Source organism: Octodon degus, unplaced genomic scaffold, assembly GCF_000260255.1.
Source record: "Octodon degus isolate 3935 unplaced genomic scaffold, OctDeg1.0 scaffold00024, whole genome shotgun sequence".
Classification (NCBI taxonomy): Eukaryota; Metazoa; Chordata; class Mammalia; order Rodentia; family Octodontidae; genus Octodon; species Octodon degus.
The window spans coordinates 19,537,318-19,544,076 of record NW_004524600.1 but is presented as its reverse complement, the minus strand read 5'-3'; positions in this window follow the sequence as shown (position 1 = coordinate 19,544,076).

Sequence of the window (6,759 nt, the reverse complement as noted above, 5' to 3'; positions counted from 1 at the left end):
GAAGGAGAAGGAGAAAGAGAAGGAGAAGGAGAAGGAGAGAAGAAGAAGAAGAAGGAAAGAAGAAGAAGAGGAAGGGGAAGAAGGAAAGAAGAAGAAGAGGAAGGGGAAGAGGAAGAGGAAGAGGAGATCCTTAAATTTTGAAACTTTAAAAGAAATGGAACAGCAACTAAGCAGTAATATACAGTCGTAAAAAGGAAGAAAATATAAGAAACGACAACAAGGAATAATAGACCAAAAATATGAGATAAAAATAGTAAAGAGTAATTTAAATATCCGCAATAAAATAAGTGTTAATTTCCCATTAGGAGACAGTCTCAGGTTAGGTAAATACTAATGTAAGTTCTGGATCAAGAAAATATATTTAAAGTAAAATGTCCTTTGAAATTGATAATAAAGCATTAGAAGTAAAATCCATGTAAACATAAACAAGAAAAATTAGATGTGGATTTTAAGGAAAAGAGGCCAATTAGAACTGAAATCAAAGGCTTTGAATTAAGGAAAATATGCAGGGATATTTTACATTGAAAAAGCACAGTCTGCAGAAAGCATAAATACTTTAGAGAAGAATAAACACCTGGCTCTCCTAACCCCCTTCCTGCCCTGGCAGAAAGTAGGGGGCCTAAAGGGGGACATGGTTTTGGCAGGCAGCTGTCACACACACTCCTTCCCTTCTCTTCCTTTTGCTTCCCCTCCCCCACCACCAGTGGCCTGGGACAACTGGCTTCTAGGTCCTTCCTGGCTATCAAGTTGTCACTCTCCACAGCAATATGAGTGTAGCTGGTGGGATGACCTCCTCCCCGACTCTAGCTACTCCAGACACCAGCAGTCATGGAAGACCAGCAGCAGAGACCAGTGTCCAGTATTTCTGACCTACAGCATCTGGCACATGCCACCTCTGGAGGGTGACAGCAAGCAGTTGCAGGATCAGCAGCTGGCACTGTCAATTGTTAAGGTATAGCATTGTCCACCATCATCTAGTGGCATCTGGACTGCTAGCAGAGCTGCACTTGGCCAATCCACGATTTTGATCTGAATTGAAAGAAAGACCCTTAGACTGATAGGCAACATTTTGGGATGCTGCCATTTGTTCTCAGTTATTTCAATGCTTTCCAAATTGATTTGTTTTATTTCACCCTTGCTCCAGGATAGCTTGCTTTTTCATAGAACAGTCAAATTTTAAGACATCACTCATTTACTCACCCTTTACATTGGCTCCCAAGTCATTGAGAAGCCCATTCATTATGAGAACTTTCAAGTCTCTAAGGGATCCCCCACATTCCTTTTACCTCCTTCCCTCTCTGCTGACCCCAACTCCTACCACACCTGTTTACTGAGCCTTGTGACCTGTTCACTGGGCTCCAGCTAGTGATCCACCTCTTTGCTCTTCCTCAGATCTGCTTGCCACCCCATCCATGTCCTTAGAAACAGTTCTTTCTGTCTGCTACATTTTTTTTCCTCAGAAAGCAAAGTGACTAACTCTTTTGACTTCTTCAAGATTTGCTACTTTATTAAAAATGGTCATCTGCTCTCACCACACCCATTCCACCTGCCTGATACCATGTAACTTGCATTTATTGGCTAGTAAAATATTAATAACAGAGCAAGCAAGGGGTGGGAACATGACACTGGTTATCCTAGGTTGTCAACATCAGCACAGGGTGGAATTTGTTGAACGATGCCTTGTCAGAAATGCTTTTGTAGTTTTCCAAGAAAATTTCTTTGAACTCCATCTATGACTATATAAAGCAAGAAATTCTACCAGCTATAAAGAAGAAAGATGTTTCTCTTTCAAAACTTGCTATTATTCTGCATGAATATATATTTATGCATTTAAACCAGAGAAGAAGAGAAATAATTCTTTTTGATCAGTAAGATCATTATTCCATTTGCATCTTGAAGATGATTCAGAAATTTTTGGAAGATGTAAACAGATACTGAATAAAATAAAGTCTCTTTGAAGTCAATTAAGAATTGGATGAAAGCAAGGAAATACAAGTTCACATTAAAAATTGAAATGTCACATGTGAAATATTTAGAAGTTTTTAAAAAGAAATCACGTTCCACTTCACTTCTTTTGTCTCTGAGTTTTTGTAATGTTATGCTTATGAAACTCCAGAGTGAAGTAAGTTGATGTTCAGACTTTTCACACTGTACTTTAGCAATGAGAAAAGTCAACATATAGATGTGTATTTCCCTTCCTAGTGATCCCAGAAATGCATAGTTGTATTTGATTTTGGATTATTTTCCATATTACCACTATATTACCCCATCTCTGGAAAAAAAAACTTAGCACATTGAGAGAATTAGAATAATAAGTGCTACGTTAATTGTGGAAAAGGTTTCATTGTGAATTCAGGGTTGAGATCTTATACTGTCAAAGTAGAAAGCTGTGCAGAGACTCACTGGCATAAACATGTTTGAGTTTTGCTTTACAGTATGGAGTATCCGTGAAAAGGAAACAGGTTAAGACAGCTATCATTCTAATGGAAAAGGTAAGGTGGATTAAGGAAGAAAATGATTGTTCAAACTCTACCCTGCCATAGCCTGCTATAAACATAAACGACACTGAATATGTTCCTCCCCTAAAGATGCTACTTGATACCTAAAACAGCATCCAGAAAATAATGGGCAGAAACTAGGTAATGAGTAGGATTTAAATGTGCTATATTCTAAACAAAATTCATTCATATTTTTTATTTGATTATTTTTAAAATTTTAATTTATACAAAGCTTTTTTGCATATGCAATTAAAAATAGCAACCTGAATAGATTTGGTTGGATAGAAAAAATTAATGTTCACATACCTCATGCAGTTTATCACATTTGAGATTTACTGGAGAAAGTGTTTAATATTAGTAGCTAAATGACTTAGAGTTCTCTCTGAGTAGGAAAGCCTACCTTACATAAAAAACCATAAAGCAAACATACACTGCTACCTTCTAGCCAGTGTATATGTGTCCACTCTAAAGAACAAATATTCAAGGAGACTCAAATAGTTTCCCAAAATCTTACAGTGAAGCATACGTTACAATTGCAGTCTATTGTAGATATGCTTTTTTCTCTTTTCTTTATTATCTCCAAATACCTGGCTGTTTTATAAAAATGGATTGGTTTACCTCAAGAAACAATAACTAATTTTGGAAAATCCCTCAAGAACCTGTAAAGTATTTATTCCCCTCTAGTTAGTCATTTTAGTTAAATGTTACAAAAATAAGTTAATAACTTACAAAGATAGTGATCTTGTGAAACTTTAATATAATGAAACACAAAAACTAGTTTACATATTATGTTGTACTCTATATAACTACATAGGTCATACTTACATAATTATAAACAATTGGGGTACATCACAGTGTAAATGAATAATTGTGCAAAAGTACAAGTAAGTGTGCAAAAGTATATATAGTGTATATATATATATATATATATATATATATATATATATTTGCCCACTACCAGTAAAAGGTACAACTACTGATTGATTACTATGGTCCATAGTAATCCATAGATATGGATAGGCAGATATTTATACACTCACAATTATACACGTATACTTCTAATCTAGGTCTTAATCCAATTAGTCTGACATCACACCATACCATAAATTAGGTAGTTTATGTACAACAAGAGTTTCTGTTTCAAAGTTCTGAAGGCATGATCAGATGTGATGTACAGTGAGTGAGGGCCATTTCTTGGTTCACAGAGAACAACTTGTTGCTGCACCCCTGTTTGTGATGAAAGGAACAAATCAGTTCTTCAGGACCTCTGTATAACTTCAGTGATGAGGACTCTGCTTCATGATCTAATTACCTCCAAAAGACTATCTCCTCATACCCCATCTCAGGGTTTAGAATGACCCATGTGTGTTTTGGAGGGGCATATGTTTCTAACCATAGTAATCAATCAGTAGTTGTACCTTGTACTGGTAGTACACAAATATATATATATATATATATATATATTTGTATATACATTATATACACTTCTGCACAATTATTTGTACTTTTGCACAATTATTTATTTATACTGTGGTGTACCCCAGTTGTTTATAATTTTATAAGCATACTTACTCAATACTCTATGACTCCTCAAACTTTTCTAAAACTAATCTCTCTATTGGACCATAGCTGATTAGACTTTAGGGTAAAAATAATCAACGTTTAAAAATTTCCAATTAATGCTGTTATTTTTCTCTTTGACTTTAAATAATTTCTTTCAGTTTAAACCAAACACTCAGAAAATTATTTAGCTAATTCTAGGATATTTGTCTCCTGTTTTTCCCCCTAACCTGACAAACATTTATAATTGAAGGAAAGCTTGTTTTCTGCAAGATTGGAAAAGAGCTCCGCCAGGATTTTGCTGGTCTTTGTTACAGGGCAGCTGACGGGTGGATGTATTCCCACAGTGTGTGTAGCTTGGCCCTGTCCTTACATTTCTTGCTTGGGTCCCCTTCCTTTGGCCATGGCTAGTGTGGTCTCTGGCAATCTTAGCCACATCACCTTATTGAACTGCCCCTTTCATGCCTTCCCACCAATAACAGGACATCCTGACTGCTGATGTGACAGACAAATCCCCTTTAGTGTCAAGCTCAACAGCATATTGCAGTACAGTATACAGCATTTAGCCATGCAATAATTTCTCCCACAAAAACATGACTCCCAAATCTTTCTGGAGTCTCTCTGATCTTTTATTCAGTTGCCTTACTCATCTCCACCTGGGAGCAGGGGGAACGTGCAGAACTCCTGAGCACTACCTTGCCGAACAGTGGGTGGAAAAAAGCCTTGGTGTTGTCCCCAGGCTCAATGATGTGACTGCTCTCCCTTGCAGCTTCTGCACTGTATGTTAACAGGGGCTACCAGCTGCACATTGGTAAGGTTGCAAGGAGTGGTCAACCTCCTCGTCCGGGCTTCTAACCCAGAAGAGCATAGAAACCCTTCCACTTACCATTTACTCCTCACTGGAACTTTTGTACAGATGAGACTATCTGGATATGGATATCTGAGATTTCGATTTCCCCACTTTTGTTTATTCTTTTGCACAACCTAGTAAGGCCAGAAGAGAGCAAGATCTCAGGGGTATCATGCGGCTTCTCCATTCCTGACTTCAGTAACCTTGATGGTGAGAACTTGCAGGTAACAATTATAGTCACATTGTGGTAAAAATAAAACTAACAAAATGTAAGACATGATAATTGAAAATTATGTTCTTATTGAGATGGAATATGTTATCTTCCTGAATAATAAAGGCAATGAAAATTTTGGAAGAGATCAGATAAAATTAAATGGAGTGGTTAAAAAAACTCATAGGCTACCAAGTATCACTGTCACAAATGACAGGGGAAAACATTAAAAAATAATAGAAAAAGTGATAGCCAGAAAATATTTAGAAGGTCTGGAGTTTAGAGAGTAAGACTAGAGATTATGTAATGCATGTCACTTTTCTAAATCTCCCTTAATCTTAGTAAATGGGCTCTAGGTAATATGCAAGTATAACTCTTATATGTAAAAATATATGCAGATATTTTCTTTTTTTCAATAATTTTATTGAGAAACAAATAGCAATTAAAAAGTTTCAAATCCAATTAGTAGGACAGTTTCAATAATTAACACATTGCATTTTGTTGTCTTAGTGGTTATTCATTGTAGAAGATGCAGACATGATATCCTGTTTACAAACACTATTAGAACAAATCTTTCTATTCACTGAATTAAGAGAATGTAGCTGTATATCTATCCTAACCACTTTGAATATTCAGATACAAAATGGTCATTCATTTTTATCCCCTTTTTTGTTTAGTTTTGTCAAAGAAGGGTATTTCATTGTCATTTAAATATTATAGGTGTATGAATTCAGCAAAATATTCCAATATTGTCCAGTAGTCCATAATAGTAGTGGGTTATCCATAGGACTGGCAATGTCAGAAGTTGTTGACTTGAGCCTTTACAGCTCAGCATATTAATATGGCTTTACTTCTTATACTTCATTTTTTCTTATGCAATATAGTATGGTAAATAGTTTAGAGTAAAAGTGGATTAGTTAAAGAGTCAAATGCTTAGGGAAGAGTCTTTGGTGAGTACGTATCAGGAGCTACAATATTCTTATTTGTATTATGTGGCTCATCCATTTGGGGCCCAAAAATTCAGGTTAGGAAGGGTTTAAGGAGGATAATCAAGTTGGAAATATAGGTTTACCTAAAGAAGGAATACACAAGGATAACACTGGGAAAAAACACAAAAATTCCTTGCTTTGTTCTGTGCATGAAACTGAGACAAAAGATTAAGAACACATCAGGGACCAGAGGTGACAGATTTGAGGTGATGGTTCAGGTCATTTTGAGCATTTTTTTCTGATGGCTGGGGAGGTCAGTTTCCTTGAAGGAGGTGGTTTGACTTAATTTATAAGGCACAGAGTGGTTTCCAGCAACACAAAGATAAGTGACCATTCAAATCTTTTTCACAAAAATGACAGAGTGATACTATGTAACTGTAAGGAGGAAGCAGGTAATTACACAAAACAGAGTGATAATAAGGTAAAAATAACTTATCCCCACCGGGAAAAGTATAAGACTGGTATTTTCCTCTCTTTTAACCTCTAATCATATGTAATGTATATGCATATGTATGTGAATGTTATATAATTTGCAATCATCTATGTGTCTAAATACTCTAACGTAGTGTTTTTAGGGGGATTAAAACCTATACTTTTGTAGAGATTTTAAAACATTGTAACTGTATTCACTTTATATATCTATATATTTTT